This window comes from Panthera uncia, chromosome X, assembly GCF_023721935.1.
Source record: "Panthera uncia isolate 11264 chromosome X, Puncia_PCG_1.0, whole genome shotgun sequence".
Classification (NCBI taxonomy): domain Eukaryota; kingdom Metazoa; phylum Chordata; class Mammalia; order Carnivora; family Felidae; genus Panthera; species Panthera uncia.
In genome coordinates, this window is record NC_064817.1 from 98,386,597 (window position 1) to 98,413,336 (window position 26,740).

A 26,740-nucleotide genomic window follows, 5' to 3' on the forward strand; every position below is an offset into this window, starting at 1 on the left:
TTTATTTTCTGATACTTTTTTTCTCCTATAGTGATCTGAACTTTTTGGCAATAGTATTGTCTTAAAGGCAGTACCTCAAGAAGAATGGCAAATAGAGCTACATGCATAGTTAAAACTGACAAATCCATTTAAAATTCCCATTACAGACTAATCTCAATTCACTGAAACCTAATTTAAGGAAAAAAAGAAACCACTTACTATACCTGTACTGTATTTTTCGATTGGCAATACAAATTCCAAGATTTTAAGGATTTCATTTTTCATGTAATTTCCCTGTAATTTCATTGTTTTCATTGTTTTGTATTTTAAAGAAAGTATAAAGTGATTCCAAAGACTTATCACAAATTCAGATCGTCCTTTTCACTTTTTTACAAGTTAGGATGAGAATTCATATTTGAACAATAATGCATAGCGCTACCAATACACAGGTAGCAAAGAAAAAAAACAATATTCTCGATTTCTCACTTACTAAGTACTGAACATTGACCAATATTTTTAATAAGAATGATGGCCAATGAGGGATGTCTTTCAGATAACTGAAGATTTTGATTAATCTCCAAGTCTCCCTCTTCTCGCCACATTTCCTCACATATTCCATGTACCAGAGGACTAAATATAGAAGCAAATGCTTTGTCAATACTCCAGGTGAATTCTCTCTACGTTGGCACATTTACCAAAAGAAAAGACACAATAACTTTTGCCCAGTAGTTGCTCAATAAATATTTATTGAGCATACAGACTGGTAGATGGATGGATGAAAGGAAGGACAGAATGGTAAATAAATGAATGCAATACCATGTTAATACAGATATTTTACTTGAGACTTTCCTAAAAAATTAAAACATTAATTTCAGGAGGCAAATATTTGTTTTGTCATTAAAATTCTCTGAATGAAAATATTTTTTCCATTGATATGGAGAAATACCATGCTTATTTGCAGTCAGTGAGAAGCACTAAATGGTTCTGCAAACATCCTCATTAGCCACTGCTGTTCCCGCATACTTTGCCTATATTCCCATCAGTCAAGGAGTCTCTTGGTTTTAGCAGCTGTATATAAAAAAGGTCATAGGATCATTCAAATATGTAAGAAAGCTTGCATATTTGATTTTGCAAAGGCTCTCAATTATGGAGTACAAAACACAAACTTACCTATACAATGGCCAAGTAAATTTTTAGAAATTTAAAATAATGCGTTTCATGTACATGACACTCAATGAACATAACTGATTTTATCAGTGAAACATTCCCTTCTTTTCACATTGTGCAACAAAGTGTTCAATTCCCAAAGTAAATTTCAGTGTAGAATGCACATACCTTGGTAGATCCAGAAGTTACTGGAACCAAAAAGGAGACAGCTGAATAAAGGTCACCCTTGTAATTCCTGTAAACAAATTAGGCCAAATTATCCTTCAAACATATGTACAAGCAGGTCCAAAGCAGTCCTTCTATTAGGGAAAGGAAGAGACACATGTGGGGTTGGGGCAGGAGTAGGTGTGGGGGGTGTGATTATAAGACTTCATTTTGCAATTCACAAGGGATAATGGGGTCAGTTTCCTAAAAGGTCTGCTTAAAACCTCACACAATTATATTAACTATGTTGCCAATAAGGTGTTTTTTTTCTTTTTAGTTTTTCAAAGTTATCTTTCTTCAAATAAATAGTGAGTTAGTTTAAATATCTTAGCTGACAGGTATGTATGTCTCAGTGTGCTTAATTACATGGTAATAAATCATAATTTATACACATATCCCTTTTAAGATTGTGTATACATAAGTTTCAAAATAGATGAGAGTTGGTTAATGGAAAAGAATATTTTGCGGCAACCTTTTCAAGGATATAAAGTAAATAATAACTTTAGTTGAAGGGTTACACATTATTAGGCACAATAAGGAGTTTTTAAATTAACAATAAGTATACCTAGAGGGCTATGGAATTCTCACCCAAAAAGACTGTCCCAACTTAATACCATGCAATTATTATTCAATATACCACTCATTTTGAGATGAAATGACCACAGTTTCAAGGAGTTTTCACCAATATAAACAATTTACAGTAATTTCAATTTCTTAAACTAAAATAGTCTTTTATGGTTTACCAAAAGCTTTCCTATACACATTTTATTTAATCCTCAAAACAATTCCAAGGAAACAGAGACTGAGAGGTTAAATGGCTGGAACAATGTCACGTGTGCAGCTAGGCAGAGCCAGGACTAGAATCCACGTCCCTTCACTTTTGGTTCAGTCATTTTTCCAATGTCCCACATGACTTCCTTCATTCAACAGTTATAAAATTTACTATATGTCTCCATAGGCCACACTTGCTACTGAGCAACAAGGCAGGAAATATACCTGATAATAATCCCTACTATTTCACTCAACTTGAGAGATACATTTCTTCCTTTGATTTGTACAGTACCCACTATGAAGTCATATAGATGTTTAACATATGAACTTTTAAAAGTCCTTCAGTGGTAGTGTAACTTGGTACAATATTTACGGCAGGCAACTTATCAGTAGGTACCAAAAGCCTTAAAAATATGCATTCCTTTTGGCCTACTCTGCATGTATACATTTCTAAGGCAATTATCAGAGATGTACACAAAGAGGTATGTGTAAGAATTTTTGTCATGATGCTTTTTATAACAAATACTGGAAATTGCCTAAATGCCCAATAATTGGAGTTCAGTTAAAAAAAAATCATGGAATAACCATATGATAGATTACTAAACTGCTATTAAATAAGAGATTGTTAGGATTTGTCATTTCATATAATTTCTACCTATGACTTTGATTTGCTGCTTTTAAATTATACTCTGGAAGAGGTGGGAGAGGGGAAATATAAAATTTTCCTTTACATAGTTGGTTGTTTCTTCATGTCTCTGTGTCTCTGTGTCTTCCTCTGTCTGTATCTCTTTCTCTACACACACACACACACACACACACACACACGTATATACATATATATATATACACACACACAAACATATATATACATATATACATGTGTTTGTGGTATGTGTATGTGCGTATAGATACATATATTATTTACACACAAATGTTACCAATATATTGATAAATGAAAAAAAACACATTATAAAGTAGTTATATGAGTCCAGCTTAAAAAAGATATACATGTATGTAAAATATATATGATTTTGTGCTTTCTGTGTATCTGTATTTTCTAATTTTCTATAATGAACATATATCATTCATATATTAAAAAAACCATGTTTTAAATTCTTCAAAAATTCATTTTAGGTTGGTGGGGGGGACGGGTTCAATAGTTGATGGGTATAAAGGAGTCCATTTGTTGTGATGAGCACCAGGTGCCATATGGAAGTGTTGAATCACTATCCTGTATACCCGAAACTAATACTACACTGCATGTTAACTAACTGTAATTTAAATTGAAAAAATAAATAAAACAAAAAACAAGCTTCAAAAATCCATTTTAGAAAAAGCAGTGTGGTGAATTAAAACCAAAGAAAAAGGAAAACAAAAACCGTAAAGATTTTCTTAAGTTTATTTATTTTTGAGAGAGACAGGGTGAGAGCACACAAGCAGGAGAGGGACAGAGAGAAAGTGCAACACAGAATCCAAAGCTGACTCCAGGCTCTGAGCTGTCAGCACAGAGCCCTACACCGGGCTTCAACTCACTAACTGTGAGATCTTGACCTGAGCCAAAGTTGGATGTTTAACCTTAAGACTGAGCCACCCAGGCACCGCTGGAGAACAAAAACTTTAAACTGTCGTAGTCCAATATTTTATGATTGGCACTCAATTAACCTTATGGCCCCAATTTATCAATCAAGTAAACCCCAAACCCATTTTTTTTTATTTTTTAAGTTTAGTTTTGAGAGAGAGACTGAGAGAGCGGGGGAAGGGCAGAGAGAGAAGGAGAGAGACAGTCCCAAGCAGGCTCCACACTGTCAGCCCAGAGCCCCATGTGGGGCTTGAACCCACGAACCACGAGATCATGACCTGAGCCGAAACCAACAGTCAGACACTTAACTGACTGAGCCACCTAAGCATCCCAACTGTTATTTTTTTTATATTGAGGCAAAAATCTCATCAATAAGGACAAACAATTTAAAATTTCTACACAATAAATCAAGACAGAAGAAAATATATAAATGCAGTTTTTTTAAAAAAAATGTAGGTCAATAGCATTATTGTCATGTTTCACAAAGATCATCAATGTGACCTTGTAATGATAATAATAGAGTATTATATTATTACTAATGATCTCCATAGCCAATATACCGTATATAAATCATTCATAATAGACTGAAGTGGTACTCTTAATTAGTTGCAATCTAATTGCCCAATGTGCATTTTTCATCACTGTTAATGTTGCTCAAAAAAGACATAGTTCTGCTCAAGTGTTCATGTGGTTCCATAACAGTGCTAAGTTAGAATCTTTCAAGGGAAGACATTTCAGAAAGTATTTAGATCTTGACTACAAAAAAGTATTTCTGGCTCTTCTGCCACATATACCAGAACAAGTCTGTAGAAATTGGCTTCATACCCATCAGGCTGATTTTTCAAGGAGGTTAGCAAAAAATGCTTTAAAAAAATAAACTGCCCTATATGCAGCATTTTGCCTTGGTGAGATACACAGAGAACTGGGAAGCAAGAGGGCTTTGAAATTATTTAGCTCTTCTTTGCTCACTTCTCAATTGCCTTCAAACTGAAGCCTTTAGGAGGATATCTCCCCATTTATGATTAGAGAAGGCCAGTTCTTATGTCGATCTATACAAGATACCCCAGGTCACTTGCCATCATTTACCAGTTCAAACATGTACCACTTCCCTCACCTTCCACCGCTTTATTTCACTCAAGAATTTATCTCCAAAAAAGAAACTGTTGACTGTCTTAATAATGCATGGGGGTTAGCTACCCTTTAGAAAAAAAAAAAGTTAGAATCTTTGACAGGACCATCATTGAACACAACCTAATAATGCACACCAGAGGCAAAAACAGCAGGAGCCACAAATGTTAGAAATGCATCTCGGGGCGCCTGGGTGGCTCAGTCGGTTAAGCGTCCGACGTCAGCTCAGGTCACGATCTCGCCATCCGTGAGTTTGAGCCCCGCGTCGGGCTCTGGGCTGATGGCTCAGAGCCTGGAGCCTGCTTCCGATTCTGTGTCTCCCTCTCTCTCTGCCCCTCCCCCGTTCATGCTCTGTCTCTCTCTGTCTCAAAAATAAATAAAACGCTAAAAAAAAATCTGTAAAATCTTTAAAAAAATAAAAATAATAATAATAAAAAAAAAAGAAATGCATCTCAAGTACTATTGGTTTTGGAGATAGAGCCTGCAAAGCAGAGTCCTAAAGCCAAATCTGAACAGCTCATTAAGAGTTCATCTAACCCACACTTTAATTAGAGCCACCACCTCTTGTTTGGTCCTACATAGAGAATAATATTCTACATCTTTCAGTTGTCTGCCTCTTAAGATGAGAGAGCCAATCATCTGAGATTGGCATGGAGATGAAATGCATAAATTGAAGGTGAGCAGAAGAATGGCCTAAGAGTCTGGCTAAAAAAAAACCATATTTATATAAATACGCATGCATATAAGGATGCATATATGTGTATGTGGATAGATATGTTCTGCAGATGAATTTTAAAGGTATAATTTCTATTTGTTTAGGAAATGGGCCATTTTTTACTTATTTTCAATAGTTACTCAATTATATACTAAGTATAACTATAACAACTTATTAGCACTTTCTATTTTCAAGGGACTTTGGGCTGCATATAGGTCACACTTTATTTTACTAATGAGTATATCTTTACATATTGCTACACATACTTTGAAAGCCCTAATGCTATTTTTCTAATGGGACGCTTACTCAAAGACCTTGCAGAAAATAATTGTGTTAATAACAGAGACAGTTTCCCCATTACAATGATCAGTGCTCTCAGACAATTAATGCCACAACACTCTGTATTGTCACTTTCTTCCTCAGGGCCTAGAGAACTTCGAGGTTTACGTTATTGGCTGCAGCTTCTTTTTTTTCTGGCAATATGGCCCTTTCTAATGATGAGACCTGCCAAAACTTGTCAATGCTATTTTTCTTCTTTTCCATTAGAGGTGACTGTGGCTGAATAGCCAAGTAATCTATAGTCTAACTTCACTTAATTGTTTTTACTACATGACACGAAGAAATACAGTGAGTAATCACGCCTGTTTTACATGAAGCAAATTGCTAGTGCTTTCCACAGCAATGTGAAGAAGTCTTAACTTGCCTAATCTCCCTGAACATCCTGTTCAAATCCCGACAGGATAAACTCAGCCCTCCTTGGCTCTCCAATGACTAAAGACTAGATTGGATCAGTGGATCTCAATCATTTTCCCTGTCTGTAGATCTCTTCAAAACAAAGGAGCGAGACAATACTACCCCAGTCACATCTGTATATTCCTCTCCCTCTAGCACCATCTCTCAAGGATAACAGGCTTACCCTCTCTTATTTATTACTGAAACTTCACTTCTAAGGTGGCAGTATTTATTTTTGTGTTTGTTTCTTTGTTTTCTAAGTGTATTCTTCTGCAGTGAAAGTTATACAGACTTATTGTAGAAAATCTGGAAAATGCAGAAGGTATAAAAGAAAAAAAATCACTTAATACCTACCTCCTCCAAACAGAAATAATCACTTTTAGCACTTTAGTGCATCGTTTTCCAGTCTTTTTTTTTTTCTTTCTTATATACTGGGTAAATATAATTTTGTCTCCTGCTTTATTACTTGATAGCATAACATAAATGTTTTCTTTTTATCATAAAATATTTGTAAACATCATCTTTAATGGCCATAAAATATTACATTGTCTGGATGTACCATAAATCACTTAGCAATTCCCTTGTTGAATATTTAGGTTCCTTCATTTTTTCCACTATTAAAATTTCTGGTGAAAATCCTTGCCAATACAGCTTTTCCTGCACTTTGCATTACTTCTTTAGGACAAATTCCCAGAAGTAGAATTACTGGGTCAAATGGGTATGAGCATGTTTAAGGCTTTTGCTGCAAACTGCCAAATCTATACCAATGAACATTTCATCATGTCCTTATATTCATTCATGTATTCACCCAATACTTATTAAACACCTACTATGTACCAGGCACTGTGCAAGGTGATATGGATGCATTAGTGAACAACACAGACACAAAGTCCATGCCCTCATAGAGCTAATATGCTAGTACATTTGACAAATTATAAATACATAAAAATACAGTGTGGTACCAGGTAGTGGTGAGTAATATGAGGAAAAATAGAAATGGAAAAAGGCACAGGAAATGAAGAATCATGACCGGACTCATTACACAGGATGGCCAAGGAAGGCCTCTATGATTAAGGAATATTTGATCAAAGATCTGAAAAAAGTGGGAAAGTAAGCTTATAGAAATCTTGGAGCAAATTCATTTCAGGCAGAGGAAATGGCAAGTGCAAAGACCCTGAGAGACAAAAAATGCATGGCACGTCTAAGAAACAAAATGGAGGACAGTGTGGCTAGAATGTTATGACCAAGGTTTGGTGGGGAAAACAGTAAGATGCAAGACCCAAAAACAGACCAAATCACACAGGGCCTTGTAGGCCATAGTAAAGATTTAAAATTATTTTTCAAATTTTTATTTTAAGTGTAAGAAGAAGGCAGCCATTGGAGGGCAGAGAGCAGGAAAATCACAAGATCTTATTTATGTTTTAAAAGGATCACGCTGGTTGCTGTGTAGAAAACTACAGAGGGGCAAAAATGTGTGTAGGGGCACACTTAGGAGTTATTTCAGTATTCTAGGTGAGAGATGATGGTGGTTTGGTCTAAGGTGTTAATGACGAAGATAAAATGTTTCAGACAAGATACAGTCTGAAGGTATAGTCAACAACATTTGTTAATTGGTTGGATGTTAGGTGTAAAAAAAGATGAATCAACAAGGACTCTAAAGTGTGGAGCTTGAACAAGTGCACTGAGCAGTATCTTACAAAACCAACCAAAAAAGTCCTTGTTTTTATTGTTTCTAACTTGCATTTATTTTGATCATTGAAGATGGAGCTTTTTTTTCACATTTATTGACCATTGTATGAAAAATCTGTTCATGCCTTTGTTCAGATAGCATTCATAAAATCCTTTCCTTCCTTAGCTTCCATTTCATTATTTTCTGGTTTGCCTCTTACCTCTCTGACCTTAATCTGACTTGCTTTCCATTGAAGGCTTCTCTTACTTCACCAACCTCTTAAAGTCCAGAGTTTCTCCAGAGTTTCTCAGGATTTCATCCTTGCTTCTCTTCTTACCCCATATACACTCCTTAGGTGAACTCCCCCACCTATTCCTATGATTTCAACTACTACATTGACCAATGACACACAAATATCTACCTCCAGACCTCATCTTCAGATCTGGATTTCCATCTGTTACAAACCATCTCCATCTGGATGTCTGGATGGCGTCTTACATTAAATAAATCCAAACTTGACCTCATTATCCCCACCAAACAGACTTTTTCTTCTATTTTCCCTATACTGCTTAATAGCGTTACCTAATTTCCCAAGCCAAAGTCTCAGAGTCACTCCTCCCTCTCCGTCACCCTCTACATGTTTTCATTTTCCAAGTCCTCTTAAGGCTACCTTATGAGTGGTTCTCGAATTCCTTGCCCCACCTCCATCTGCCACTGTTTTTGGTGCATATCCTCATAATTGCTCAGTTGCAACACAGTCTCTCAATGTCTCACTATTACTACTCTTAATCGATTTCAATCCATTCTTCATACAGATGTCATCTTCTTAAAACCCAAAGTTGGTGACTTGTCCCCACCATTTTAAAGCCCCTCATCTGAAGTTCATTTACTGAGACAGAGAGAGTGAGAGAGAGAGACAGAGACAGAGACAGTGAGAGAGAGAGAGAGAGAGAGAGAAAACATGCATGAGTGGGAGGAGGGGCAGAGAGAGAGGAAGAGACAGAATCCCAAGCAGGCTCTGCATTGTCAGCACAGAGCCTAACTCAGGGCTCAATTTCACAATCTGTGAGATCATGACGTGAGCCGAAACAAAGAGTCATATGCCCAACCGACTGAGCCACCCATATGCCTGCCCCTAAGGTCCCTCATTAATTCAGTAGACTCTGCTACAACATACTACATTGCATCATTTTGGATAAACAGCAGAAAAACCACCATTCTCCAGTTTAACTCTCCAGACAGGGAAATCTTAATACATTCATTCACTCAACAAATATATACTAAGCATCTTCTGTGTGTCAGGCACAAGGAGAGATATAAAATATCTTTCCCCACCTGGATAGGAAATAAAATGAAACTCTATTATCCTGGGTTGGTATTCTCCATTGCTAATTTAGCCTCTAATTTAGCCTCGTGCACTCTTGCAATCCTTACCATGTAGAATGTGGTTCCCCTGTTCTCTGACTAAAACATTCCTAGCTGTTCTTTAAAAGCCAATTCATATGATACATCTTTTGTAAAACTGTATATACCTTTGAGCTTCCAGAGCATTCTAATTATTCCTCTTCTAGAGGACTTGTTATATAACAATATGCTTATATGTCTGTCTCCTCCATTAGACAGTAAGTTTTTTTTTAATTTTTTTAATGTTTATTTATTTTTGAGAAAGAGACAAAGCATGAGCAGGGAGGGGCAGAGAGAGGGAGACACAGAATTTGAAGCAGGCTCTAGGCTCTGAGCTGTCAGCACAGAGCCTGACGTGGGGCTCAAACCCACAAACTGTGAGATCATGACCTGAGCGGAAGTCGCAGCTTAACGGACTGAGCCCCCCAGGCACCCTTAGATGGTAAGTTTTTAAAGTATCTTCGTATCACTGGGTAAACACAAGCACTTTTAAAAAGTTTTGGCAAATGAATGAATGAGAAAATGAACATATGGTGTTTTTTTCTTCATGAAGATTATTTTATGATGTATAATCAGGGGCGCCTGGGTGGCTCAATCGCTTAAGCGTCTGACTCTTGATTTCGGCTCAGTTCATGATATCAGGGTCATGATATCTAGCCCTATGTAATGCTCCTTGCTGGGGGTGGAACCTACTTGAGTCTCTCTCTCCCCCTCCCTTTGTCCCTCCCCTGTTCTCTCGCTCACTAGCTCTCTTTTGCTCTCTTTCTCTCTAAAAAAAAAATATATGATGTATAATCAAACTTGTGTAATACTGAAGTCTTCATGGAAAAGACTTGGGACTTCAACACACATTGTCCCAGAACTCTGTGTAAAGTTGATTCTTTTTCTGCCTTTTCAACAACAAAGAAGTCTCAAGTATTTTGCTAAATATCTGGGACCAGAGTTCTCTCACTACATCTATTGCTGTTTTAAACATTTCCTTAAACATGTTTTATCCCATGTTTTACAGAAATATATTGTTGAAATTTTCTCGATTCTGTGTTGAATTACCCTTAAAATATTTCCATTGCACTGAATTCTAATTGTTTACATTAAAATTGCCTCACTTTCACAAGTTGTCCAATGTTTCATCAAGGCAATATCTCAAATGCGAGAAAAGAACAAAACAATGGGAAAAAATGTAGCACCCTTGTGTTAACACTTCATGGGTTTGAAACCAAAAATAAATGGTGTCACACCTAAGGGTTGACATTTTATTACACTAAACATGAAAGACAAATCACAAATGCACCAACAATGTATGGATATGTGCACAGAGTAAATCTGTAATAAAAGATAACATCCCAGGAAATCAGTGTATTATTTTAGCTTCTACCCAAGATCATTGAAAGAATGTATGAGCCAAAACCAATATAAAGAATAATATTTCACATTACACTTATAATTCGCTAGGATATGCATAAAGGAATGGTCGGATTTAGAAAAGGAATAAAGAGGTTAAGCACTACCAACACTTTAGTGAATGTCCCAGCATATCCTTTCTCATAAACCTATACACTACCTCAATTCTTGGAAGGAAAGAAAGAAAGAAAAGAGAAAGAAAGGGAAGGGGGAAGAAATGAGAGTGATTTTATTGTTTTTTCAAGGTACAAAAGTCTTCTCAAATCTAAGCAATAGGTATCAATTGGCCAATCAACTGCACAGCGTTTTCCCTTAGAGGTCATTAAATCTCATTAGTGAAATTAATACTATCTTTCCAAAAGCAGTTTCTCATTTGACTTGCATAGCAATGATGTCAATGCTTCCCTACATTGCTTAAAGCTCTAAACATATAATGATTCACAATCACAAAAATACATTTATTTCAAGCATAGAGTAAGCAAATAAGTGATTTATGTTTCTGTAAATGATGTTTGTAAAATGCATGTCAAAAATGTACGTATACTTTTTAATAAATATTCCTTTAGAAAAAAATTCCTTCCCCACACACATAAGCACAAACATATTTTGGGGCTAGTTAATAAAGCAGGAGATCACACGACAATATCACTCAAATGCTTGCAATTAAGCAGAGCAGCTTTAAAAAAAGAAAATCACTAATGCTAAAGGGGGGTAATGCACAGAGTATAAATTCAAAATGTTGATCAGAAACATTTTGTTGATAGGAATCGAGTTAGCTAGGAACATTTCAGATTTAGAAGGCTTCCAGTCACCCTGTGGTTGTAGTGTATTTATACACCTCTATATTTAAACACAGGTGGTAATTACCAAGATTGAGACACCTTTAATAAGGCATCATCATAGGTGCAAAGGATGTGTAGCATAAGATGAGTTCATTATCAATAACTTTCCTGAATTAATCATCTCTTAGGACATTTACTTTTAAATGTACCTGAAAAAACCTGGATTATTGAGATAGGCCATCTGCAGTATCTTTTTCTAATTTCTCTGAACAACTGAAGAGTTTTCTTAAAATGTCCATATACAGCTGTGACACAGGGATTATAATATCTAATAAACCAATTGACCATCTAATCTGGCACCTTCTCTTTGACAGGTGTCTAAACCATATAGAGGCATGAGAAGTAATATAAACACTTACAATCCACCAATTATGCAAAATCATCCAATTGGGAAATTTTCTCCTTGACCTTAGCCAGCGATCAGATTTTCCCTGAAGTATGTAATGTACTTTTATGTTGGCTGCTTTAAAAATCCTCATTCATACAGGCAGCTAAAAACATTAAACTGTGATTCCAAACATTAAAATGAAAATGGATTTCCTTTGATATAACCATAAAGGGATTCTACTGAAAGTTTCATATATACAGCTGCATCAGCATCCTGAATATTCATAGTACCTTTCTACTAAATAGGAGAACAACTGAAAAGTAAATATACAGTAATTTTGAAAGGGAAACTGAGGTTATAACACAAGAACATCATTTGGATGAATAGCCAAAATTCATTGATCAGATATTTGGAACCATCCAGATGATTGTCTGTTATTTTGCATCGTACATCCAGATGTCATGCATCTGCTGAAAGGCTAGACGAAATCAACGTGACACAGAAGATAGGGCACAGACAGATAGTAGGGAATCTCCATGTTCAACATTGATGATTGACTGAATTTTTCATGTTTTACTCAGATATTTTCATATCACACCAGTATGGCTCAAGTAACAGAAGTAAACCAACTAACAAATTCAATACCCAACAACTGGATACCAATATCATCAATATTCCCTAAAACGTAAAAATGTAAATATTGTTTTTCCTAAACTTTTAAATCACTACTTCATTCTGTCGTTAATAATTCTGTCTGAGATATTTATGTTTTGAAATTCTAGTCACTTTAAAACAAAAAACCTGTTGACACAGAAATATGTATCTTCATTCTTTTTTCATCATCAAAATCCTTTTTGGGAATCACTCTTTCTTAGCCATAATATAGAAATTTGTTTACAGCCATAAACTCACAAGAAAAAATATTAGTTTATCAGGACCCATAGCTGATAATATTGCAAAAGGCTTAACATGGATTGCAATTCAGCTCATATTAGAGTTTGTGATTCCAAAATTCAATTTTGTAAGTCATAATCAGCCACAAAAATGTTACAACAGAATATGAGAAACATTAAAAGGCAATTTCCTCATTGTTGACTACTTATCAACTGACAACTTAGTCAATTAAAATTAAAACAATCAGCATGCTTTATGGTGACGGGTAAAATGAGTGTTTTACAGATTTCAAATAAATGTTTTCAAATCCATTTTGTCGCTGTAATAAAAAAACAAGTGGGGCATAGATATTTTACTAAAATTGTTTTTATATTTGGAAAGGAAAAATAACCAATCCTACTGGAAAAGTCAAGCATCATTTATACTTAACTTTACTATGATCACTAACTAGGCTTCTTCAAAGTCTACAAAATCATAATTTGAATGAACATATTTTTTCAATATAATAGCTATTACGAAACTATTTTACGGCTGCGAATGTCCTCATAGAACAAAAATGCTCTGTAGCACACATAAATACCAACAGGAACGCACGAATCAAACCTCTATTTCTGTGATTATTTTTAAAGAACTGCGTGAGTAGGGGACAGAGAGGGTAAGCAGTAGATCTTCAGGAAAATGACAGAGATGGCACTGATTTTTTGTTCTGCTTAATCATTTATTGCTCACAAATTCAATTCCTCAGCCTTTTATGGTTACTTTCAGAGACCAACAGGCTGGCATGAAATTAAATTAACAAGCAGGTTCCCATCCTGAATTAGTGACTCCCAGCTGTCTGTCCGTCTAGTTTCCATGGCAGTAGAAGAATCGGTGGAAAATGAGGTGCAGAAAATTGTAAGAAGCCAACATATCAAACTCTTTAAGTTGATTTCTTTAAACCGATGAATCAGTAGCGGGGGTGGTGGGGGTAGGCAGAATCGAAGTTAAAGTTTTTAATATCCTGGTTTGTTGAAAAAGCCAGTGTGTTTCTGTTTTTGTAATTGCTAAGGGGTGCAAACATCTCCTTATGCATTTCATTGAAGGCTGTAGATTCAGGATGGCATACAGTTTATTATGTATTTTATAGTAATCCAAGAGTGTTTAATGTAGTTTACATTATGTTAAAGTGTTTTATTTTTTCTTTCTCTTTTTGGCAAAAATATTAAGATTCATCAGGCTGTTAAATGACTCCAAACTTCTAGAAACTAAGTAAGAAATTCTCTCAACAAACCTGATGTTTGTCTGTATTACCCAAACAGCTGGATGGTTGATGAACTTTTCACTTACGTATTTGAGATAGAGCCATAGAGACCTTTCATAAGCACCCAGAAAAAAATACTGATCTTGGCCCATACCTCCCATAAACACAGATATGAAGGCTAAGAGTAAGAGCTTCACAGGGGGTGATCCACTAATATGAAAAAAGACCATTTAACACATTTTCCTATGTTCATTTTTCAATTAGCCTCTCCACTCGTACAGTTAGAGTAGAGTGGGAACGGAGAACCCAATATTTCAGAATCATTACATCACACTGAAAACATCATCCAAGAGGTAGTGGTTAGTTGGCATATATGCATGTTTCACCATATGCTATTGTTTACCTAACGTGGAGGCTTGGACAGGAAGTAAAAGTCATATTTTTTAAAAAATTGTAAATTATCCAAGATTATACTTCCAGGTCTAGAAATGAGTACTAAAGTTACATAAGAATTTAACAGGCTTTATTTATCAGACTCTAAATTATTATTTTTTAAATATTAGGAATCCAACTTCAACTGTAAAAATATTTACCATCTCCAATTAAAACTAGTTTGCTTGATTGTGTACAAAAATGTTAACAGTGCAACTGATATAAATATTGTTATACAATAATTTTCACTTTATGCCATCAAATTCCAATTTCCTCAGCCTTATTTTTCATGGGTTCCAAATGTAAGAATTTTGTTGGTCTTGCTAAATTGTACCAACTTGCACCTAGCAAACTACATTATAAAATTGTCATAACAGAGTACCACATACCGAAGACACCTATGGTTGGACCATCAAGGTTATTAGGAATAATCAAAAGCTGTGTGAAATCTTTTCTAGCATTCACCTGCTCAAACTAAGCACGGTTCTAGCTGGTTCTATTTAATATTCCCTTTCCTCAGTTTCAAAAAAATTAATGGAAAACAGAAAGAAATAGAAATAATAGATCAAGCCTGAATAACAGAAAGAAATAACATATTAAGCCAGGATTCAGAATGTTTTACCTTTTAGGGGAAGGAAAAATAATAGTAGTCTACATTCAAAATAGCGATTTAATCTAATACTCAGAACCTGCAGATGATTTAAAACACTTATTGTATATGGAAATAGTTTTGAAATTTGATTCTTCTTAATTTTTTATAATCAGAAGCAGCTACACTCCCAGCTATGGATATATGCTGTTGATCATAACTGCTAAATACTCTCTCCTACAATATTCTTCATGATTTAATCTGCCTGTAGTTGTGCTAGTAATCCAGTTCAAACCTTCATGCCAAATGGCAAATGATGGAAAGCTTCTTTTTTTTTTTTTTAAGTATGCATGGATTCCTACATTTGAAGGTAAATTGACAGGAATTTAAATATATATATAGAATTTTCATAAAATTGTTATACATGTTTTATATATGATGCATGGCATTCTTTAGATAGTGTGCATGTGTCTGTGTGTCTGTGGGTGTGTGAGAGAGAGAGAGAGAAAGAGAGAACAAATATGTGAGTACTATTAAAAAATTTGTTTTCATTAAAAAAAATCATGAGTATGCAAAGTACTGGTCTTCTTTTGACCTCAGGTCGGTAAGTAAGTGAGTAAATAAATAAATAAATAGTTTGAGAAACCGTAGGGGATTTATTAACCATAATCTATACTAAGCACTTGATAAACTAAAAACTGAAAGTGATGGACTTCTGGGAAAAGCAAGCTTCAAGCAAAAATTACAAGGATTCTAACTGCTATCTCTAACATAGAATGGAAAAAAAGGTGTTATGTTAACTAACACTGAACCTTCTTACCATTTCCATGTTTTTTAAGGTCGTCATGGAAAATAAAGTTCAGAGGCAACATATCAAAAAAATATTTTGCAGTTTGACGATTTAAAGAAATACTGCACAAAATAAACTTAAATGCTGAGTTGTTCTGCTTCAGCAAGAATCTTTGTATTAAAGGCAAAAAGGTACAATGACTATAAGGGGAACTATGATTATGTCAGTGTTATTCACACATATGATAATTGAATTAAAACAATGAGACTTCTAGGGTGTTCGGACTTGGACTTCCAATTAGGCCTTTGAATGAGACGGTGATTACATATAATCTGATTTTATTTTTTAACACTCCTAAATATTTGAGTATCTGGAGTCTCTCTTAATCACCCTTACAGCACAATGATTCTGCAAAGCCTTCTTTCCTTCAGCCTCACTGTATATTGTGTTCATAATCTGGACCTAGAACTAATGGTAAATACTAATTCATGTATTAAAAAATACTCATTTTCTACTGTGTCTGACATTGTTCTAGGGACTAGACTCCATTAATTTTATTATGAGAATGTCAACATTTCTTTTGTAGAGTTGTTTTCCAGAAACACCTGTTTATCAAAAACATTCTGGGGGACAATCTGAAAACTTTCAAATAACATTTAAAGCATGGATTCATTTTAGAAATTACCTGAACCCCTCTTCACATGTACCTTGTGACTTTTATTATCATTAAAAAGTTCCAACATTACCTGGGCATACTTGAAAGCTTTTAACTACCTTAAAAAAAAACAAAACTTCACAATAGTAAATTAGTTAACATATCACCCAAAAAAGTATTATAAACTTCGACCAAAATGGCAAAACTAGGATTCTGCTTTTCCATTTATTTACCGTAAGGGTCATACTGTGTCTTATAAAAATTCATTTTCTTCCACACTGCAGATAGAAAGAGCAATGAGGGGGGGTGAGCAAACGAACAAATGCTGGGTAATCATGGAGCATAAGGTAAAGCTATGGATCTCCTTTTAATAGAAAAAATCCTTTTCTTCTTAGACTCTACTCTTTCTTGGCAGCACTTAAGTACCCTATGCTCCAAATCGAATGTCTTCGGACTAGGAAGATGAATCAGGATATTCAGCCAGGATATTCAGCCAAAAGATAATAATAAAGCAGACATTTGCTATGTCTTCCCAAACAGGTTGAGAGTTGCGACTGACTCTCACAGTATAGTGTACCTGCTTTGTTAGTTATAATCATTGAGCAACCATCTAAAATTCAAGGAATCTGTCTGTGACCCTTACCACAAACGCGATCAATTAAATGTTAATCAAACAGTACCTATTAGAGTCCACTGGGGTATTTCGTTTCCTTTTGGTTTCTGAAACCGAATGGCTACTAATTTCCCTTCACTAGCACCAGAAACTTCTTTTTGCATTTCTTCCGGCCACTTCAAATACACCTCGGGATTAACATTCCAGGAAAATAAATAAATAAATAAACGGGAAAGTTCAGGCGGCTCCTGACCAACTAACTGCTTCCTACGGAAAATGTGGAGTTTTCCTACGCATATTAGCATATCGCCAGTAGCAGTGATGCAGATCTGCTAAACCCGAAGCTGCCGACGGCATGCACGAGCTGCAAACCAGCCCTCGCCCCCGCCCCTACTCTCCTGGTGGCGAAATAGATGTCGAGACATCTACTAGTGGAGTGAGATCGTTTGTCTCCGCAATTGTAAACAACTGGATGCACTGGGTTTGCTGAAATGTTTAAATGCACTCCTGACTGTAAACACATCCACTCACCAAGTCGCGCTAAGTCTCCCTTCTCCACCTCTAGGAAAAGCACCCTAAAACTGAATTCTTAATCCGCCCGTTGTGCAGTGGGAGAAAGTGAGGTTACGTTTCTCCAGCCATGCCCAGAGGGTACTTGGCGCTCCGCAGTTGTACTGGACACTGCTAGATTCCTGGGACCACGTCTCAGGATGAAATGCAAAAAAACACACAAACCCGCGCAGCTGAGCGCGTGGTTAAAGCCAACACCGACGGCTTCCAGAGCACCGACTACTGCGTAATGACTGTCTCTTTTGCCAAAGATTGGGGTGTAGGGAGGACGAATCGGGTGGGGCCCCAGACGGCGTAGGTAAGGTTCTAGAGTCCCCCCCCACCTCCGAATCTGGGCTCCCCGAGTGGGGTTCAAAAGGAAATTCAGAAGCAAACAGGTACTAAAGTGCGTCCTAGACCCTAGGCATCTTCTCTCGAAAGGAAGGCAGTAGCGGGACCTAAGTGACTGAGCCCCAGGCGGACGCTCCAGGTGGGAGGGATGCCGGGGAGAGGCGACCCCTGTCTCTCCTCGGACCGAACCTCCCCTCTCCAGCGTCCAGGTCCACTTGTTAGAGCGCCCCGGCTCTGCGTGAAAGCCGAGGCGCCCCCCCCCCCCGCCTTTCACAACCAGAGGAGTTGGTTGGCAAAAGTGTCGCCTGTAAAGCCCAACGAGCCCTCGAAGGCGGCGCCCTCAGGGCCCACTGGAAGCTTGAACTGCGAACAAGGCCGACCTCCCACCTCCCCCGGGTGGTCCAGACCCCCGGGCCCAGCAGAGACCAAGAGAAGAAGGAGCGAAGGTTCTGCTTCCTCGGGCAGGACTCCCAGAGCGGACGCAGCCCGCGGTTCACAGCCGGGAGCCGCCATCCGTCGCCAGCAGCCTCGGGGTGAAGTTCGCCCGAGTCCTTGGGGTGGGAGGTTGGGGGTGGAGGCCGCGAGCCAGGAGAAAGGAGATGGGGACCCCGAGAAACGCACCTACCTAGTCCAAGCGCAAGTTTCGGCGACGTCCCCAGGTGCGGTCCCCCGCCCCCTCGCCAGGTGCTCAGCCCCGCCGGGCGCCGCCGGTGCCCGGGACTTCAGGCGTCTCAGCCGGCTCCTGCGGGAAACGACTGTAAATCCACATTACTGTTCGAGCTGCCGCTTGGGCCCCCGCATCGCTCTCCTCTGACTGGCGGCGGCGGTGCTCTCAGCCGGCCGCCGCCGGGGGCAGGAACCGAACCTGGCTACTGCCGCGCCAGCGGACGTTCCTTGCCAGGAGGGTGCTTGCGCCCGGGGTCGTGTGTGTGTGTGTGTGTGTGTGTGTGCGCGCGCGTGTGCGCGCGCGAGAGTATGTATACGCGTGTGTGTCCGTGAAAGAGAGAGTGTGCGTGTGTGTGCAAGCAGAAGGGGTGAGCTCAGCCCCCGGGGCACTCGGAGGTGAACTCCGGGCTAAGCCGGAGCCCGCCGCGCTCCCGGGTGCGGGGCGTCTGCACGGCTGATGGCTGTGCTGATGTTGCCGTGGCCGCCGCCGCCGCGCTCTAAGGCTGGTAGCGGTGGTGCAAAAAATGTTTCTCCGCTACTCGAGACCAAAAAACCTGCCCTGTCTACTGAGCATGCCCGGTTTGACAGCTCTACAGCCGAGATTTTTTTTTTTTCCCTTTTCCCCAAGACTCCAGGTTTTAGCCGCAGCTGAGATGGGGGGAGGGAGGAGGAGCAGGAGGAGGGCTGAGGGAGCAGGTAACGGGCAGAGGAAAGGAAGTCAAGATGAGAAAGATCAGGGTGTTAGAGGATGGAGACAGGGAAGGAGAAAGCTGGAGATGGGAGCAGAGGAAGGAAATATGGATCGACTAAATTTAGATTTCGTACCACCCTGAGTTCCTGGCCAGGGGACTCTCACGACTAGCTTTTATTATTTTTTCCCGAGGGTTAGGTGATATATGGGGTTCGGAGGAGTGTTTGTCACCCCCAAGACCAACCTGGGACAGTGTTTCATAGTCATGACATACACAAGCACGCGGGCACATCACGCACACACACACAAACACACACAAAGGAGCGTGAGCACTGCTGTGCTCTGTAAAGCCTCAGGACTGACTTAGAAAGAATGTGAAGTCTCTTGCCAGTGTAACTTTGGCTAAATAAATAAATAAGAAGAAAGAAAAATCGAGCGAGAGAAATTGTTTGGGTCTCTCCTTCTCCCCTCTCCCCCGCCCTTCCAGAAAAGCCAAGCCCGTGAGTGCCATGTGTAAGTGACCCGCAAGCTCTCTCGCGTCCGTCTGTGAGAGCACCACTGACTGCCACCAGCTGACAGTGTGACCCCAGCGCGCCAAGGCCGGCCACCCGCAGCCTCCTGGTGGCGTGTCAGCTCAGCATTGACAAAGTCCCCCTGGAGGGGGGGGGGGGGCATCGTTCCAGCTCCTGCCCAACCTAGCCGCCCTGGTCCCTGGGCTCCCTAAACAGCTCCGCCCCTCACCCCGCCGGGCACCGGGGCACGTACCCCAGCGAACCCAGCGCGCTGCCCGAAGCCCTGGATCCCTCCTTTCCCACCCTTTCCAGCTTCCTAGAAAAAGCGGAAAAGCGGAATCTGCATGTCCAGAAACTCGTTTCGGAAGCCTTAGGAGTCCTACTGGGCATGCTCAGGACTTGGGGTGCCTCGCGTGGAGGAACTCTCTGGCCGCCAACATCTGCACGCCTGGGCCAGATGTGAGACTGAAGAGTGAGGCGTTGGCGCCCTATTGGAGTTTGACTCCGGTTCCGGGAAGGGCGGCGGCGACGCCCACAGTCGCCTTCTCCTTCCCGGCTTCCCAGCGAGAGCAAGACCGTGGGAGATACCAAGTGCCGAGCCAGGGGAGCTGCACCAACTGGAGAAACAGGAGTCTTGGGTACTTCCAGACCCCCTTCCCCCCAGCGCCACCCCCGCGTAGGCAGGTAGGGGGCGCGCAGAGCAGCGAAGAGAGCCCCGCGTGTGTTAGCGGGTACCGCTAACCGCTAGGTAAAGAAAAAAGAGCGAGAAGAGTCGAACCTTCTTTGGGAGAAGGACGTTTACTGATGGTTTTCTTGAGTGAAGAAAGAAGGGCGTGTGTGAATGTGTTTGTGTGCACGCACGTTTGTAATTTTCCTCCGCAAGAGCAGGGACAGGAAAGCGAGAAGCTATTGCCGAGTTGAGAGCCCGCTAGGGGTTGCAATAAGGCACATTTGGAGCCTTGGCTGGCGCTAATTACCAAGAAGAGTTGCTCGCGGCGCGGTGGGCGCGCACCAAAGCTTCCAGCTGTTCTCCACCCTGGGTGGTGGCAGCTGCGCGAGGATGGCTTCCGGGCTGTACTGTCTCTGCGCGCCGGAGCAAGGGGACCAGATTCGGTTTTCGAAAGAGAGGTAGTATAGGGTGACGCCAGGGGGAGATCTCGGAACCGTGTGTTCCCGTCTTCCTAGGTTTTGATACAGGTATTTGCAAAGGGGGAATTGTAAGCCCAGCACACCACCGAGGGGAGGAAATGCACCGAGCTGAACACTCTCGGGGAAAGAATCTGGGAATCAAGAGCTGTTTTTTTACCCCCTCCGTCCCTTTTCCAACACCGCCTTCAGCTTTGGGCAGGAATCATTTGGATCCCTGCCGTTCATCACCCCACCCCCACCCACACCCCACCGCTCTGCCAACAAAGAAACAAAAGATGACAACCCGACTCTGTAGGGGGATAGCAACTGCTTCCAGAACCATCTCTCTCTTGGGCTGTTGAAAAAGCGACGGGGGGGAGGGATGGCTGTAAAATCTGTGTCTTGCCACGAATATGTAAACGAACCTTCCCAAAACCTACTACCGTTCTCTGAAACAAAACAAAAACATGTATATGTATAAAGCATATATAAATAGCCTAAATAAAGGAAAGATTCCTCGTTAAGATCTACCATAACCCTGAACTGCGGAGGGAAAAGACTTTCAGGATACCTCCTCAATTCCCAACTAAGAGTTCTGGGAGGAAGAAAAAGGAACATCTGGCCAGGCGCTTGTCCAGTGGCTCGAAACGCTCTGTGTCTAAGGAAATTCTGTAACCAACGATTAAGGAAATAACTCATAAATGAAAAGGGAATTCTGGCACAATGAGAGGTGGGCAAACCATAACAGCCATGGAACTGGAATATAGGCTTTAAAACCAGGATCATCTCTCGCTCTCACTCTTGCTGTCTCTTTGTTACTCTTTTGGAAGACCCAGGAAGGAAGGGGCAGTTGATAACTAGGGATTTCATAAAAGGAAATTCAGCTTGTTTCTGTCCTGGCAATTTGACAGTCCTTTTAATCATTTTTTTGAAAATTCTCTCCTCTGCTGCCTACTGTTTGTATTTTCTCTGACATTCTTCTCTCTCATTTTCCTTACCAGTCTTCCACAGCTCCCTGGAGTCCTTAATTCATTTGGTCTGCAGCTGTCTCCCTTTAGTTCCTTCAAAAGCATGGTTTCCATTTCTAATTCCAAAGTACAGAGGGCTCTGTCACTTTTCTTCCTTTCAGAAGAACTGATTTACGGCTTCTGGAAGTCCACAGCCTGATACTGTGGGTAGATTTCCTAAAGCATTTATTCAACTTTAGGGATTCCCTAGACACATTTAAGTAACAGGAAGTCGCAGAATTTTAAAGTCGTTTTGCTCATGGGAGCAAGAATTTCCGTTTCAAATGTGGATACCAAGAAGGCGGCACACTAAATTGCCAGTTTGGGCCAATGTAGAGGAAAATATAACCAATTGTAATGGAGCATACAATCTGTATGGGACAGTTATTCAGTTGCCTAGATTATTCAAATAATTTGCTAGGAATTTTTAAAGAAATATGCTTTTCATTAACAGAGACCACACACATGTACATGTACACCTTTATACACTTAATCCCAGAACTAATGTAATTGCATAAATTCAATTCAGCAAATGATTATGGTGCATCTACTATGTTCCAGGAACTCTGCCAGCACCGGGAATAGGTAAAGAAACTCAGGCTTAAGCTAAGGAGATGTTCAAAGATTTGTGAACCATTCACTAATGAATGTACAAGCATATACTGAGTGCCCGTTACCATGCACCTAGAACAATTTAGTATTAGAGAACAATATTTAGATGTTCTGGCCTTGATTTTTTTAAACGTATTTGTTTAATCCATAGGTTTCATTCTCTGCAAAGAATGCATAATGGAGAATATCGCTTATTTCAATCTTGTTTCTAAGTACCCTCATAAGTAAGAGAGTAAGTACAATAATATTAGAAGACTAAAGTCAATAACAATTACATAAAGAAAATCAATGGGAACTATCTGAAATGAACGAGTTTTGTTTGGTTGCTTGTCTGGTGGGAAGATGTTTTCAAAGGCACACTTTCAATGCATACTTGTGGTGCCCCATTATTTCCTATTGCAACTTATAATGATGTCATCCAGCGAGCAGCTACCAGAGATTATGAATGCTGCTGGCACCTTAACTTTTGGCTACAATCATTGGAAACAACAGAGGTAGCTTAATGATTTTCTACCCAAACAGTTTCCATAAACAGAGCTGTAAAATTGCAATCACCAGCTTGCTGTTAGGGAGTGCCCATTTCTGGGCAGCTGTGGGCCCCTCTGGGGAAAGCGGCCACATTGGAGGAAGTTCACTTGAGCCTGGATGTGAACAGTTGGTGGCCAGGATTCTGCATCCATCTGTTCAGAACAGAGTCGGGCACATTATTTTTTTCACACACCCAAGTAAGGCTCAGGAGAACAAGTGACAAGCCATTAAAGTCTTCTCTTTACCTATTTCTATTTAGTATCCAAATGAATCCTGTAGATTCATTTTTCTGGCTAGAGTTCCAAGAAGAAGCAAAATACTTTTTTGTTTGTTTGTTTGGGCTTTAGCAAGTCACTTTGTATTCCACATAGCAAGCCCTGCTCATGGAAGTGTACATTCGCACAGAATATCCCTCATTGGAAAGGCTCCATCAATGCTGCTGCACCTTACTTTCAAAATAGAATGTATCCCTAATACTGATTAATCATGACCTTCAGAAACCAAGGCTTTTCAATAGGGTGCAGTGGCAATTCGTTTGGATTATTGCTATAATGGATTCAAATAATTGCTAAGTTTAAAATTACAGGCAATGAAAAGAATGGCACCTTGGTCTTTAATTTATATGAAATTCACTTATATTTGATATGCATACACATATTTGATATGCATACACATAAAAATATGGCAATAATAATTTCTACCCTCATAAAGATAACATCGTGCCTTCCATTGCAGATTTGAAAGCTAGCTTTATGCTAGTGTTTGTCTTTTTATTGGAAATACTTTTAAGACTATTACTTTTTGGCACTTTTTAACTATAAGAATATTACTTTTTGGCACTTTTTAACTATCACAGTTGTTGAAAAGGGGAAATATTGATTTCAAAATGTACCATGATTTCTGTTTGAGAGATGAAATTATACTCCAGAAAGAGAATTTGAAAAGAGTATAGAACAATTAGGATTGTTCTGTTGGCATTTAAATGCACTTGAACTTCTCTCTAACTTTGTGACCTCATCATAATAACCTTTTAAGTGAATTATTATCATGATTGACTTACAGGTAACTATTCATTTGTATTGAAATAACTAAAGCATTTAGTGCTTCTAAAACGCATGCTTAACAGCCAGAAGAAGACTTTTATAGTCACATACATTAACAATTGCTATTAGATGCTAACAATTATTAGGATAGTCTATCATAAACAGATTTTAAATGCATTTTATATGAAAATTGGGAACTAGAATGTTATCATTTTCCATGCAACACAATAAACATGAATAATTTCTTCTCAGACTAGGGAAACAGGCTCCCATATGTATCTTCATTCTCATTCATACTTTGATTAAGCAAAGATTTATAGAATACCTAGTATGTGGGACGCCTGGGTGGCTCAGTCGGTTAAGCGGCGGACTCTTGATTTCAGCTCAGGTCATGATCTCATGGTTCCTGAATTGAGCATTGGGCTCCGCAGTGAGCACAGAGCCTGTTTGGGATTCTCTCTCCCTCTCCCTCTCCCTCTGCCCCTCACCCCTTGCACGTATGCGCAGTTCTCTCAAAGTAAGTAAACATTTTAAAAAATGTTTTAAAAAATAAAATTCCTAGTATGTGCGTATTCAGTCTACATACTGGGGAAGAGAGTGGTAAACAAAACATTCTTGTTCCTGCCTTTGTGTAGGTTAAGGTCCACTGGCGGGAGACTGACATAACCAGTCCCACAATGAAATACATCGTTCTAAACCAACGAATGCTCTGAAGGAAAAGAACACTATATTGGCAAGGGAACAACAGAGGAGACTCAATTCCGACTGAGGTTAGTGGTTAGGTAGGCTTCCCTGAGGAAGTGGCTACTAATCAGAGGCTTGGAGAATGTGTAGTAGTTAGCATTCCAGGGCACAGAGAAAAGAATGTACAGTATTTGATGTAAGAAATATCTTGGCAATGTCAAGGAATGCAAGGACAGCCTGTGCCTCTGAAGTGAAGTGAGCATAAGAAGCAGAAGGGAGGTGGGGCAGAGGAGTGACTGGCGATGAGGCAAGACAAGAAGAGAAGAGCAAAATCATACAAGGGTTTAGGGGCCTTGATAAAGATTGTAGATTTTGCTCTAAGCACAATGGGAAGTCCAGGAAGGTGTGATATGATTTGACTTACAGTTCAATGGATCTCAATCAAGTCCTTGCACTTGCCGACTCTTAAATTATAAGCCCTTTTCCATCCTTATTCTTCTTAACTTCTTTATGATCCAGAGACTCCTGGGGTTTCCTTGGAGAATTTTAGGGTATCTGTGTAGCGAAAATTATTTTCATAATGCTAAAATATTATTTGCCTTTCACTCACATTCTCTTACAAACATACATCAATTAATTGAATGCAAAAGCAGATAGGAGGATTTAGCTGTGTTCTATTAAGCCAGGAACTAAAAATAGCAATAGAACTCTTCTCAATAATTTTGTGCTTGAGAAGATGTAGTACTTTTTCATAAAAATCTTATTTATGTTAACAGGTAATGAGCTTATTACTGTTATTTTACATGCATCAACACATAAATATTTAATTTCTGTCTGTTTTAACTTCTGCCACATAAATGTCAATAGAGATAACCCACAAGACAATAGCATTTTGGGGTCTTCAAAAATTTTGAAGAGTTTAATAAAGGGGTCCAGAGACAAATGCTAACCATTGATCTTCTTTTCTTTTTTTAAATTTTTTTTATTTATTTGTTTTTTTTTAAATGTTTTAGTTATTTTGAAAAAGAGAGTGGGAAGAGGGGCACACACGGAGAGAGAAAGAGAGACAGAGAGAGAGAGAGAGAGCGAATCCCAAGCGGGCTCCAAGCTGTCAGCACAGAGCCTGATGTGGGGCTCAATCTCACGAATAGTGAGATCATGACCTGAGCTGATGCCTAACCAACTGAGCCACCCCGGCGCCCTCTTTTTCTATTTACAGTTTATTTATTTATTTGGGGGGGGGAGGGGCAGAGAGAAGGAGAGAATCCAAAGCAGGTTCTGTGCTGTAAGCACGGCAGGGCTTGATCCCATGAACTGTGAGATCATGACCTGAGCCGAAACCAAGAGTCAGAAACTTAAGCTACTGAGTCATCCAGGCACCCCTGATCTTCTTTTCTTAAAACTGGGTGTGGTTTCCCTCTTATTCAGTGTCTTTTACTCTTTCTAAAGCCTCAATCCTTAAATTCACAATAAGGAATTGATTTTTATATTGCAATCCAGAATGATCACTTACAACTGCTGTGTGATGCACTTTGAAATTATCTATTCTATTCCAAGCAAATCAATTACTTTCTTAACCCAGTAACCCACACTTGGAAAAAGTGCGGATGATCTCATCCCATTTCCTGGTTTCAACAATTACTTCTAGTTAGGTATCTCCCAGATCATAGCTCTGTCCCCACATTCCTCCTGGGCTCCATCTCTAACAGCTGGCTGGATAGGTCTCTCTTAATATTTCACAATTACCCCAAACTCAACTTGTTTAAAACTGAACTGATCCCTAATATATTTTTAAATAGGAAAAATGTGAGATTACAAAAGCATATAATCTCGAGAC

At 39.3% G+C, this 26,740-nt stretch overlaps 1 protein-coding gene across 1 annotated transcript in view; it reads right to left on the minus strand.

The window, feature by feature from the left end:
• TENM1 (teneurin transmembrane protein 1) overlaps positions 1-19,303 on the minus strand; it is a 777,891-nt gene extending 758,588 nt beyond the window's left edge. The window contains exons 1-2 of the mRNA XM_049644834.1: positions 18,658-19,303; positions 1,315-1,381 (exon numbers count right to left, since the gene is read on the minus strand). The gene's annotated coding sequence lies outside the window, so the exon portion shown is untranslated. The remainder of the gene's footprint in view (positions 1-1,314; positions 1,382-18,657) is intronic.
• Between the last annotated feature and the right edge of the window lie 7,437 nt (positions 19,304-26,740).